General features: G+C 45.3%; 1 pseudogene; it reads right to left on the bottom strand.

The window, feature by feature from the left end:
* Positions 1-4,410: 4,410 nt before the first annotated feature.
* LOC137159588 (elongation factor 1-alpha-like) lies at positions 4,411-5,326 on the bottom strand (annotated as a pseudogene).
* Positions 5,327-14,287: the final 8,961 nt, after the last annotated feature.

The raw sequence follows: 14,287 nt of genomic DNA on the forward strand, positions 1-14,287 counted from the left end.
ACTGAATGAAAAGGAATTTGAAATGGAAATTTAGTTCTGCCCATTAGCCAGTTGTAGTTTTTTAACACCTTTCATACATGTACCACTGAGAACCTTACAAAGCAGTTAACAATCAACTAGGGAAGCGAGGCTGAAAAAAAAATCAGTTTTCCATGTGGTACTTTGATACTGTACTTTTCTTCAATGTTTTCTAGAAGGTCACATGGTCAGAACAAAGTTTCTTGCCACATCTTGTACATACTGTGACATGGACAAGATAACATTTTTTATTGAAATTGTCATTCAGCAGCCTTCTGCTGAAAAAAAAAGTCTTACAAAAAACTGGACACCAGCAGCATATGAACCCATATAAGGGACTGTGGCCAAAGGTTCCAGAATTGCACAATGGTGTACACCAAGAATGGAGATACATAATTTAATTGCAGCAGTTGCACACACATCAACTGTTTGTTTTGATCTGAAACAGGAAAATTGTTTTGTTGTTAAAACAACAGTAAAACAGGATAGCAACTGGCTTGTTGTCCATGACAATGGGCACGCCCATTACTGACATCCAAAATGATATCGTTTTTCAGCAAGTTGGCCACCTTTGGAAAGAAGATCACCAAGGCCAAGTGAAATTGAAAATGTTTCAGCTGAATGTCTGCTCTTTAAATCAAGACTTTTCCGAGGAGCCTCAAGCCCTAAAACACATCTCCCCGCTACCTTGATTGTGAACCCTCTGCAGCCAGTGCCACACAATTTTTGGCTTCAAGTCCTCCCCTAGAGGATGCTGGCAAATGGCAATTTATGGCAGCTTTCCATTATTACAACTTCTTTGCCTGAGTAGACTTTCCTGCACCATTGAAGATCTCTGAGAAGGCAGGAGTCAGCACAGACCTAGGCAGTGATTTGTATCTCTTTGTCAGACAGAGTGAAACAGACATGGTTTCCTTAAAAAGCAGATTAACACTCTGCAAACCTCATCTGAGAAGAGAAATTCTATTAATGGCACTCCACGACTATACAGAATAGGGGTCACCTTTCTGCACTGGAAGCTAATGGAGGTTGTCACAGGCTCACTGGCCCCTGTAAATGAAGCAGGTCCAGCTCTCCTGTGGCAGTACAGGTGCTCCCAGTTTGGCCAGTTAAGAGGGTGTGGCAGCACCTAGGGCTACATAGGTTGAAGGAGAAGTGGAGAAGGATGAAGCCCCTGAAAGAAGCTGTATATGATTTCTAGGGAAGGCTGAAGAGGGCTAAAGACAGCAAAGGGAGTTGCTTGCTGATTTCCAAATTGGAGAGCCAGAGCTGAAGGCTGAAGGAAGGGTAGCAGTGAAGGGGCTAACCTCCTAATGTTTCCATGCTGGAAAGCTGGAGTTGGAGGGCTGAGGGCCAGGGCAATAGTGGAAGGGTCTAGCTGCTGATTTGTCTGAGAGAAGAAGTTAACATAAAAGGGGTGGAAGGAAGTGTGTTTGATACTCCCTTGGTGAGGATGAACTTCCAGCCGAGAGGCTTGGGAGTGTTCCTGCTGGGAAGAGCAGGGTTGCACTTCAGCTGGAAGAACTACGGTGGCCATCCTGGCAGAAAAATGGGAGAGGAGCAAAGAAGAGCCCATGTGTGGTGGATGATGCTGGAGTGCGTCTGTGCTATGTTGATGGACTAGATGTCATGGAATGTAAGGATTATATGTGCTATGGGTGACAAATAGACTATGCATTGGAAATTTTGTTATGGATTATTTGACCTATGTTTTTGTAATAAACCAGCTACAAGGAAGCAAGAGAGCCTGTCTCAGAGTCCTTAGCAGCCTGAGAAGGGAAGTAGGATAGTAACACAGCATTAGGATACCCAGCCACAAGGCAGAGTTCAGGGAAGAGGGAGGGATAGTTCACAAGGTCCATATAATGTGGACTTGTGTCATGTGGTTGATGACTTTGTTGTTGTTGTTATAACACTAACCACTGATGGTTTGGGGGGGTGGGAGGGTTATGACTGAAGACTATGTACAGGGACAAATGAGAGGCCAGTTGGCTGTGAACTACAATATTTCAATCCCAATCCAGGGTCTGTGCATAATGGTACATTAATATAGGTCTGCACTAAAAATAGGATTGGTAGATAATGAGATTGATCTTCTTTTGGAATGACAACCTTAAAGCAAAAGCAATGCAAAGGTTTCTAACAACAGCTGTTGAGGGTCAAAGTGAAGCCATCAGAAGGAATGATGTAAAAGCAAAAGACAGTTGAAAGGTTATAAGGGGCAATCAATAGAAGTTCCATCAGTTTAGCATTAATTTTCAGATGTTCCTGTATCATCAGTCTTGAGCTCCAGACAGAGCCAAACAGGGAGAAGAGACCCCACCAGAACAGAGAGGTAAATCCAAGTCTGTTCAGCATGAAAACCATGCCCTGACCTCAACAGGCCTGCCAAGAGGCATCTTAGGGATGTTGAAAGGGACAGGGCCATGAGTAAGACCCAGGAAACCCCACAGAAAACAGCAGCTAATTCAGAAGAAGAGCTGTATGCTATAAATGGGCACAGACTTATGTAGCAATAGCATAGATACAGAAGGGCCGTGAATAGTCCATCTCTTAGCTTCCTCCGCCTCCTAAGAAATCAGTCATGCACCATGTAGGTTTGGAGAGTTGCCTGTATAGGTATAAGATTAAAAAGTGATAAGCAAAACAGAGACAGCAAGGGAAGCAAGTCCTGCTTTACTGTTGAGAGGCCACCAAATCCAAGAGGGAATGCATCCTACAAGCTAAGCATCTCCTTAGCCTGGATCTCACTTAAGCTCATGTCACCTCAGACGTGCCCATATGGATAACACTTGGTAAAAGACAAAACATAGACTCTGGACAGCATTTGATGCTACAAATCTCTATGCTGGTGCTTCAAGCTTTTCCAGTGCCATTTTGAGACTTTCTGCCCATCATGCCATGTGTCGTTGTAGCAGGGCCCTTCTCTGAATTAAAGGAAATAATTGCTGGTCCAATAGAGACAAAATATTAGACAGTTTTCATATGATTTGTAAGTAACTGCATTGCACTGGTTGTGGTTGGTGCCCTTTCAGAAAAGACACTTACTGCAATTGCCAACGAACAAGTGGCTCAGGAACTTGGGAGCATTAACATTGCCACTATCGGTCACCAAGTAAGCTATCAAAGTCCCTCACTAGCAAAAAAGAAAAAGATGAAGATTTCATTTAAGCCTTTGTGCAACAGGGTAGAAAGTTTGTTCTGTTGGCTCACTTCATTAGCAGGGGTTGGAACACTGCAGGGGGGATGCTGAACCAGTGTGGCAGGTGGAGGTGGGACTGGCCCTTCAAACAGAAGGAAGGGTAAGGTAAAGTCTGGGGAAAAGAAGTCTCTTTGGGAAAACCCTTGCAACAGTCAACTTGGGGAGAATATTTAAGCTAAGGTTTGTTTTTGTTGCCTTGCTATTGAGTTACCAATGAAGCCAAATCCCAGAAAGGGGATAAGTCAGAAAAGGATCCTGGTTAAAGGTGCAATGCACAATGTCTTTGAATCGTTACTCATACAAAATGTCAATTTCTGATGCACCTTCCCCCTGCTCCCCATTATTTTACACAGAGGCTATTTCGTAATGAGGTATTCCCAGGAAACTGTGTCGGTTATACACGTGCCAGGGGCTAGGAATAGAATTACAGAAATGGATGGGACCTCAAGAGGCTATCTAGTCTGGTCCCCTGCACTAAGGCAGGATCATGTATACCTAGACCATCCCTGGCAGGTGTTTGTCCAACCTGGTCTTAAAAACCTCCTGTGATGGAGATTCCGCAACCTCTCTTGGAAGGCTATTCCAGAATTAACTACCCTTCTAGTTAGGATGTTTTTCCTCATATCTGACCTAACTCTCCCTTGTAGCAGATTAAGCCCATAACTTCTTGTCCTACCCTCAGTGGACATGGAGAACAATTGATCACTGTCCTCTTTAGAACAGCCCTTAGCATATTTGCAGACTGTTATTAGGTACCCCCTCTCTCTTCTTTTCTAAAAACTAAACATGCCCAGCTTTTTTATGTTGTTCAAGACTTTACTATTTAGGGAGAAGAGCATTAAGCATCTTTCAGTTTTGGCATTACGAAGTCCTGCTTCTTCATAATGCATCGCGTTTACGTATTAAGCATGGGCTCTTGCAAGTCTAATTGCTCTACAGCAACTAATAATACCTTATGTGTATGGGATTTTTGGGTTGCATGTGAATGTGGTGTTGTTGTTGTGTTGTTGGGTTTTTTTTGAGATGAAGAGGCTCTTATTGTTCAGATACTTCAAAGCCAGCAACATTAACTATGAAACCATCCCAATTAGGGATTAAACAAAAGAAGAGCCCATCTCAAGTTAAACTTATTACATTAAAGCTACCTTTCAATTAAATTGACTTTAAACAAAAATAGACCCAGCTACCCGTCACTTGATCAGCAGAGCTTTCTGCACCTGTTTTCTAGTGACACCTGCAGGCTTCTTTTCTACTGATTTGATGTCTCCAACCGCAACAGTCTGCTTCAAGTCCCAAGCTGCAAAGCTGCCTAAAGGCGGATAGTCAAAAAACCTTTCCACACACAGAGGCTTCTTAGGTACAAGCCTGACAGTAGCAGAGTCTCCAGACTTCAGCATGGAGGGATTGTCCTCCAACTTCTCCCCCGATCGACAGTCAGTCTTCTCAAAGAGCTCAGCAAATGGCAGGTGACTGGGGAGTAGCCAGCCTTGATAAAGCCAGTGTGGGTCAGGATGATCACCTGAGCAGTGAAATAGGCTGCTGCTGAGGGGTCGCTCCTGAAGTTGCCAGCTACATGGCTCCACCTCAGGTTCTTGACCACAATGTTCTTTATGTTGAAGCCCACATTGTAACCAGGAAAAGCCACCTGTGGTGGCTTGTGGCACATTTCAGTGGTTCTGACCTCTGCTGACAGGTTTGCAGGGGCGAAGGAGATGTTCATGCCTGGTCTGAGGATGCCCTGTCTCTGTCCTCCCCACTGGTACAGTGCCAGTTCCTCCGATCTTGTAGACACCCTGCAGAGGCACCCTCAGGGGTTTGATACTGGGCCGTACAGGCGGCCGGAGAGAATCCAGCACTTCCAGGAGCATCCGCCCCTTCCCAAAGCCTTCCTTCTGTTTGACCTTCTAGCCTTTGAACCACGGCATCTTGGGGCTGGGCAGGGTGACATTCTCCCCAGCCCAGCCAGAGCTGGGTACGCAGGGCACCACGGCCAGGCAGTAGCCTTGTAGTAATCCTGTGCAGGTAGAGGATGACGTTGCGCACCACCTCCTCGAAGTGCCGCTGGCTGTAGGGTGACTTGGTCAGGTCCATCTTGTTGACTCAGAGCAGCAGCTGCTTGACACCTAGGGTGTAGGCCAGCAGGGCACCCTCACAGGTCTGCCGCTGCCGGGACACGCCGGCCTTGAACTCCCCGGGCGCAGCCAAGACCATCAGCACCGCTGTGTCCTCTTGTTACCAGTTAAAGGACAGACACTGTGGCTTTCAGTCCAGAAGTAGAAGGAAAGTATCTGAGGAGTGTTGTTATTGATAGGCTGGCAAGTAACGAATTCTTACCTGCAAATTATTGGCTGCCCTAACACTCACGTCTTTCATGAGGCCTACAAGAAATTGTCCAGCTAATGATAGAGAAATTTAAAGTTGAAGGACAAGAAGGTATAGCTGCTCTGCATTTCTTTAACACCAAACAAAATATCAAAGGAACAAGTGTACAAAATAGACTTGTGTTTATGGTGAGTGCATCCTTCTGTTTGTCTTCCGAGACTAGAAACTCTTTGGGACAGGGACTGTATTTACCTACGTGTGAGTGTAAACAGTGCCTAATGCATTGTGAGCACAACTAGAATACAACAATTTATTGAAACGTCTTTGGAATATTGTGAAGATGGAGGGACCAATTCTGCAGTTTCTGCACACTGCTGTTGAGCCAAAGGGAGATTTGGGTGTGCAAGGAAAGTGAGTTCTGCCCCCTAATCTTTGTCAGGATCACTGTTCGTGCACTGAGATATAAATCAGGTAAAATGAACAGATTTAAGGGAGAAGCAAATATTGATCTTCAAAGACTAATAAAACCACAACGATCAATTCCAAGGAAAAAAAGAGCTTCAGGGTTATGCAGAAAGCCATGTAGATCCTTTGAGACTGATTCTCCCACTGATGTAAAATGGTGTAGCGCCGTTGAAACCTATGGAGCTGCACTGATCTACATGAACTGAGTATCTGGCCCTTTGTCTTTATATACTCTGTTGTGGTGAAAAAGATTTAGTGTGTGAAGAGAGAGAGTTAGATATATGCAAATGATGTAGGGCTTATTTTATCTAAATACAACTTTTAAATTAGCCTTTCCTCAGACCAGGGTCTCCCAGGCTTGGAGAATCTCAGAAAAAAATTCATAGTATATGCCTGTTTCGGGGAGAGGTCATGTGATTCGTTTTCTGAAATTGCTGCAAATGTGACTGCAGTGCTGCTCTTCTATATTGTTAGGGAACACATGAGAATTTCCTGGGTAGAGGCAGTTTCTTCAATCCCTTCCTCCTCTCCCTCTCCCCCACCCCCACTCTCAAAGGTCTCACTGATCTCGTCAGCCATCTTATTCCCATATTTAAAACAAAATAAACAGCCTGGTTTCTTGCTGCTGCCACCTGTCATGGCACTGTTCATCCCCCCTAAGACTACCTGTAAGGTCTCACATTTTCCCCCAGAGGCAATTGATCTGTGAATTGTGGGTTCAGAGCCATTCTGTTGGTGAGCAGATTCCATAAACTAGGAATGATGTGATTTGTGTGTCAGGTGTGGAGACTACTTCTGCAGTTATGATTGTAGCCATTGGGGATTACATGAATCCAAGCCCCAATCCAGTGTGTGGTAAAGTCAGCTGTTTGATGTTTCCACAGGATCCCTGTGGGATGTTATAAAAGCATTAATATGTAAGGCAGATTTTTTTTAAAATCACAGTTCTATTGAGGGCAACAAGAGTCATCTGTGTTTGCACAGAAGAAGTCAGCCATGCTATAGATTAAGGTTGCTTCACAACATAAGGGTACAGCAAGAAAGTAACTCCCACACTTCATAAGAGCTGCTTCATGAGGCAAATTCTGCAGTGTAAGGAGCCCCCAAAAGACAAGTCACCCAGGGCTCAGGACAGAGTGGAAGGAAAGTGGGGAAAACACGTTTGTTGAAAAGGCTTCTCCTGTCCCCTTTTCAGGAAAGCAGTTCAGCAAGTGCTTAAATCCATCCTAGTTCAGGGTAGCTATTAAAGTTAAGCATGTAATTTTCCTGAACTGGGGCTCATTTCATTGTGGGCACTTGGGCACCACAGATATTTTGCTTTTCCACCAAATTCTGCTAAATTGGTATTTCTGCATTGGAAACCTGGGGAAAAGCAAGTGTTTGAATGTTGTTTGTTGTTTCTCTAAAGTCACCAATACCTTTATTCAAAAAGAACTAATTTTTACTGCCAAATATCCAATTTCACTTGAGAATAAGCCCCTTTCTCCTGGAATTTTTAAAATTTGTTTTTGTACAAAAGATCCCTTTTTCAAGTGGGAAAATAACTGAAATGAGATTTGTTTTCTACAGATTTTTTTTTTCAACATTGGCATTCCTAATAAAAACAAAAAGGTCACCTTGGGAATATAGTCCATTTTGTTGTGAATATTTTGCATGCCCAGATCGCAGATAACACTCAAAAATAACAAAACGGTTTTAAGTTTGAACATGATCACTTACAGTAAGTAAAAGGCATTTTGTTATTAGCAAAATATGATTAAAAGATACAATTTAGTTTCCCAGCCAAAAATATGGGCAGGAAAATAAAACATTGCTGATCAAATTTATACAAATAATTTGTTTGAGCAAACTGACCATAAAGGTTTTGTGCGTATAAATCCTACTGTTCATGTGTATAACCGAATGTGTAAAAATAACATATGCATATGATTTTCACCTTAAAACCAGAAATGGAAAAAAGGCTGAGGCTTCTTGGAAAATATGTCTCAGATTAGTAACAATCTGGTTTCTTAGAGTTTATTTATTTTCTCCTTTAACTTTTTAAAATCACACTACATTTAAAAACCTGAAAACCTACTGAAATATCCATGTCTGATACTGTAGCACTTGTAGAGTGTATCAGCTATAAGATACTGCCACCCAGAGGTGACAAACAGTATTTTTTGTACAGCTTATACTAATAGTTGACTTGATGAATATTATTATGTATACAACAATGCTACAGGTGTACATGGTACTGTACAGACAAATATCTAAGAACATGAAAAAACTAGATGTGCTTATATAAAATTACATCCAAAAAGATATTAAAAGAATGTTAAGGTTAAAAAGTCACACTCCAGAGTTAGGCATTCCAGAATGTAAGATTACCTGTGAAATCTTAATTCAGCCCCCTGGTGAATATGTATTATGATACATTCATTCATTACAAGTTCACATACAATGTTTTCCACAGGATCCCTGCCTTGTTCAGTGTATAGAATGGACCTGCTTTATGGATGAATCTGTGTTGTGCAGTGAAGAAGACTGTTGACAGTAGGACCCCAGCCCCATTTGTTACAGAAGTTAGAAGGTGTGTAGCGAATGAGACAGGGAATTGCGGGAAGAGAAAGGATGGTTTCATGACTAAAACAGTTGAATTCTGCTCTGGAGAACTGGATTCTATCCCTACCTCTACCATAGAGTACCTGTGTGATGTTAGGCAAATCACTAAAGTCATACTTTTCACTGGTGGCCATGACGTGGTCCTCATTTTTTGAATGCCTATCTTGAGAACTGGGACCTGACTTACAGAAGTGCTGAGTCCTCACAGCTATAACTGAAGTCAATGGGAGCTGTGCTTTCCACATACATGTTTTATAATGTTATGTATTCTGAAAAAATGAGGTCCTAGATGTCTAAGTTTGAACACCCAAAATTAGTGGATGTTTGTTACCTTTATTCTTCTGGGCCTCACTTTCCCATCTGTAAAATGGGGATGATAATAACACCCCTCATCTCATAGGGGTGTTGAGAAAATGAATTTGTGAATCACCACAGAAAAGCCAATAGGGAAATTAATAATTCTGTATTCAGAGCAGGGTTTGAATACTGTGCAGTATCCCTCCCTGGCCTCCTCATCTCAATCCCCCCCCTCGCACACAACCCAAGGTCCTTGTCCCAATGTCCTGGCCCAGCCAGTCCCAATTTCGCCACTTCCTGTCCTCTTCTCCTCGCTCTACTGTCCATACCCAGTTCTAGTATTGTTCCCTCCGGTCCCTCTGGCTCTTGTCCCAATCTAGTCTCTACTCTCTCCCCTCCCCGCCAAGATCCAGCATTTGTGATCTTTGCATTTGTGTCAGGTTGTTTCCTTCTCCTCCTCCTCTCTCAGCCTAGGCGTCAGCAAGGGGAACATGAAGAGCTTAGGAGAGACCCTTTTTCCTGCTCTCAGTTTCAGGGCCCAGTACCTCAGCAGCCCCCAGCAGTCAGGAAGAGCAATTTCAGGGAAAATCCTCATACTCTTAGCCATGCATTGTCCTGGATGGGAGCATGCTCAGTGCAGATGGAACCTCTGGAGAATTTAGCTGTCAAACCATAACAAGCCTCTACTGAACATGTTTAAACTGAGATTTTTTTCCCCAGAAGGCTCATGTACTGGCCAATTTTGGACATATTTTCACCAGGACAGCAAAAGGCACATCCCTGACATCAGGGCAATCCCTCCACTTCACCCCATTCCACTCCACACCCCCCCCCCCCCCCACCATGCCAAGTATCAAGTCTTTGCTCCAAAACACAGAGGTGATAGAGTTTCTCCAGTAAATGAGTGTAAGTGTGTTTGTAACATAGGTAACATATCTTTGCCTTTTCTCATTCCCAGAATTGGCTGAAATATTTTTCTGGAAATCTTTTTAAACAAATAAAATAAAACAAGTCAGCCAGAGGCAGACACCCATCATGGAAAATTTCAGTCCAAACAGTTACAGAAGGCAAAGCTATAAGCAGCTTGTAGGAAGATGCGGTGGCCTTCCTCCAGCCGGGGCCCAAAGAAGGCCCACAACCACGGAGTGGGACAGTAAAAGGGCTGGCCGCCCAGTCTGCCTAGCAATCGGGAGGCCAGCTAGTGATAGGTCCAGCCGGCCGCCCAATCCAGCACCAGAGGGGCAGGGCCTCAGCCAGGGCTGAGAGTACAAAAAGCAGGCCCCACAGCTCAGAAGCGAGGAAGCTGCTGCTGGAGGCAGACATGCTGCCCTGCCGGCTGCAGCAAAGGCCTGAACCGGGCCAGGCCACTGCCCCACATGAGCACCTCCTGGAGTGAGGACCCTGGGAGTGGCCCCAGCGACCAACCACTAAGGGTTGGATAGGGCCCCCGGGTCCCCTAGACTGGCCTAGGCCTACAGGCCCCCAGGACTGGACCGAGTCCCCTGAGCCTGAGGACTGGGAGACCCTCCCGAGGTTGGACCTGACCTGGAAGAACTGCTGGATGCCAAGCCCCCAGAGACGGGACCGGACCTGGAGGAGCTGCCCAAGGCCGAACCCTACCCTGAGCCCTGTGACCTGGAGGAGCTGCCCTTCGCAGAGGAGCTCCCCACTTTGCCACCCGTGGACGAGGAGGGACTGGCTGGTCTGCCGCAGGCTGTGTACCCCAGTGACACCGAGGATCCCACTGATACAGGTACCTGGGGATACAGGGAGGAAGTGGCCCAGGAACAGCCATAGCCATGGCTGAGACAGGGGCAAGCCTTGTCGGCGTGTTGTGGCGGGATCCCTGCCAACTCAGTGGCAACGCCTTTGCCACTGCTAGGGCCCTGGGCTGGGATGCAGTGGAGTTGGATGGGCCTGCGTCCCCCTCCCCCTCACCTTTATCCTTGCCACCCAGAAAGTGAGTACCGTCCTCTGCTCTACTGACCAGAGGACACTGCTTGCTCGTCTACCCAGCCTGAGGGCCAGGGCGACAGACTGCTTGCTCGCCCGCCCTGTCTCAGGGCCGGGGCACCAGACACATCACAGACACTAACGTTCCCCTTGTAGGAAGGTGCGGTGGCCTTCCTCCGAGCCGGGGCCCGAAGAAGGGCCACAACCGCAGGGCCGGACTGGACCTCGTGCTACACAGCTGAAAAACAGGATCTTTTAAGCCCAAGACTTGGGCAAGCTTAACTATAGGCAGTGCTGGCAACTTCGCCAATAACATTCCCAAATACAACTACATAATGGAATTTGGCATTACATAAATGAGAGCTACTGATCTAAGTTCCACTAATTCTTCTGGCTAAGGCCCCTTCCCCCCCACCCCACCCCACCCCACCCCCCGCCCAACAGTGTTATCTCTATCTTGTCTAGATTAAACCACAGCCAGTTCTCATCCAAAGCTCAAGATCATCTAGGCCAGTAGTTCTCAACCTTTTTGGGCTCAGGACCTCTTTGTAAACCTCCATGGGCTGTTGTGACCCAGTAAATAGCATTAGCGCAAAAAAATATCTGGCTTATTAAATATTTCTTACCCCCAGTATATGATCCACACACTAATGTAATAAGGACTAAATACACGTGCATACCATAGCAGCAGCTCCTGGGCGCCAATCCTGGAGTGCTGGCTCCACTTGGCTCCCTGCTCCCGACTGCTCCAGGGTTTCAGCACTGCTCAGTTGGGGCCCACCCCACCCCCCATGGGAAGCTAGCCTGGCCAAATGTGTAGCGAGTAACAGCACAACCTAGTGCATGGGGACGCAATGCCACTCTCTCAAATTTGGCCCAGCCGGCCCACTGTCACCATGTCAGAGGATTGGCTGGGTCAAACCTGAGCAGGCTGCAACGATGCCTGGAGTGGGGAGCCAAGCCCAGCCAGCCACACGGGACTGGAGCCACAGAAATCGTCGATGCAGGGTGAGTGCAGGACAGGCTCTGCAACACCCCCCACTCAGGGCCTCCCACTCCTAGCGGCAGGACCTGACCCTCTTCCCCTGCAAGGGCCTCCCATGCAACCCTTTGACACATTCTGGCAGCTCAATTTTGGGTCGTGACCCAGAGGTTGAGAAACCCTGATCTAGGCAATAGGTGATTTGCTCTGCTCTGGCTGAGCTTGTCATGATGGAGATGCAAGCTGGCTCCATCTCAGCCTATACCTCCTTGCTAACCCTCTCTGCAGCTACACTTTGGGCAGGCATGGACAGCACTCCCATATGAATGCAGTTTGGCCCCAGCCTCTACTAGGCTGCCTTCATCACTTCCCCCACTCCATGGGTGAATCATGCTTTTTAATTAAGGCAGAAACAGCAAAACTGAAGCAGGTACCTATAAATGCAGGTGCCACAGGGTATCCTGCCAATGCCTGAGAAGCTTTATGTGACACTGATAAAAAACATTCGTGAAAATGACTAGAGTAGTTTCAATATCTGAGCTGAGTGAAATGCATTAAGGAAACAAGCAATATAAAGAGTGGAGAATAAATGAGATTTTTAGTTTGTTCTGTTTAAAATATTTTTAGGATTTATTATTTATATTCCAGTGCCATCTAAAGACCTCAGATCAGGATCATGGTTTCAATATGCCAGGCACTGTACAAACATTAGTCCCTTATTTTGTAGGTGCAAAGCTGCCTATATAAGAAGTTGGCATCTTGTCAGGAAATGTTGTTTTTGGGTTGACATCTCTGTGTAATGCTCTTTAGGCTTTTTCCTCACTTCTCCTGAATCTTGATCATGCTCTTCCATTGATACAAGACCTCTCTGCCTTGGAAAGATTCTGCCAGGAAATTGTTCTGGTGAGATTTATATCTAGTTTCTATATTTATCTTAGGTATTGATAGAGCATCCATCATTGGAGTATTAATCCCTCACTTGCCTGAGGAAGGGAAGTAGGACGTATGACTGAAGGAAGAGGACCCAGAACTTTCTAGTGTCATGTGGGTTCAGAAATGTCCTTGCTATTTTTGTTCCCTTGTAATAATTTCTGTTTGACCTGTAAGGCTGCTTCTACTATTGGAATGTTTGCAATGTTCTGTACTGCACAGACACAGCACACACATTCCAATAAAAAAAAGCTTATACATACGATCACGTACACAGACATTCCAGTCAGAAGGAGATACACAGGCAATACAAACACTATTCCATGAAAAGAGGCTCCTTAGTAATCATCACCTCTGGAATAGGCTCTTCTCCACACTCTGATTCACCTGTGATAATAAAGATGACATGTAAAGGATGATGGCAATGGGTCCACTATTAGTTCTGTCTTCCCCGTCAGTCCAATGCAATGCTATTGATCTCAGCAGAGCTGCACTGGAGTAATCCAGACCAGGAATTTGTTCCATTAACTACAGAAATAAATACACATTATCTTTAGCCTTTCACATCTAGGTCATAGTTCAAATCTGTTCCAAGCCAAGTCTGACACATAGTTGTTACTGTGAGATGACTGTTTGGTGGTCTGTGGGAAGTGAGTTGGCGCGTTTCAGTGCAGTTCCTGAGTTCACAGGTGTCCATGTCATAAAACACTTAACTACATAGCTGGGACCCCTATTGGCAGCCTCAGCAGAGAGGCCAAAGACCGAGCCCTAGACTGCAGAGTTAGGCTGATGCAAGGCAGCTTACTTTGACCTAACTCTGTAAGTGTCTACATTGAAATTTCGCTCCCACTGATGCAACTCGCCCACTACACCGATTTAGTAACTCCACCTCCATGAGAGGTGTAGAGTCAATATCAACATAGTTAAGTCGACGCAGTGTCAGTGTAGACCCTGCATTGCTTACATTGACTGTTGCTGGCTTTCCCACAATGCCCCACACTGATAGTTCAATCAATGCAAGCACTCCCAGTGAGGACATGCACCACTGACACAAGAAGCAAAGTGTAGACACGCACAAGCAATGTATTTACTGTGGCATGTCAACTTAAGTTGACTTAATTTTGTAGTGTGGACATGCCCTCAGTGGTCCTAGTAGTCCCCTCGGCATCATGGTTTAGGCACGCAGGTGGGAATTAGGTATATATGGGGAGTTTGTCCGGATGCTGTCCTATGCTGTACCTGTTCTGTAGAGAAACAGGTCTATTCTATACTCTAGTCTATGTAGATTTTTAAATCACACTCATCACCTCAGTATCTGAGAATCTTCCAGTAGTCCATTTCACAATGTGACTACACATGTCATGTGTTATTTGTTCTCTCATCGTCTCCCCAAAGGGAGAAGCATGGGGAGTTGAGTGTCTTGTTTTGGTAGGGCTGTGGGGGTTTTGTTTTTTGTTTTTTTGTTTTTGTTAAATATACCTGTGGCTATGTGCTTATATTGGAGAAGGCAAAGT

The sequence above is a fragment of the Emydura macquarii genome, unplaced genomic scaffold (assembly GCF_026122565.2).
Source record: "Emydura macquarii macquarii isolate MOO-44397 ecotype Brisbane River unplaced genomic scaffold, CSIRO-AGI_Emac_v2 contig_1876, whole genome shotgun sequence".
Lineage (NCBI taxonomy): Eukaryota > Metazoa > Chordata > Testudines > Chelidae > Emydura > Emydura macquarii.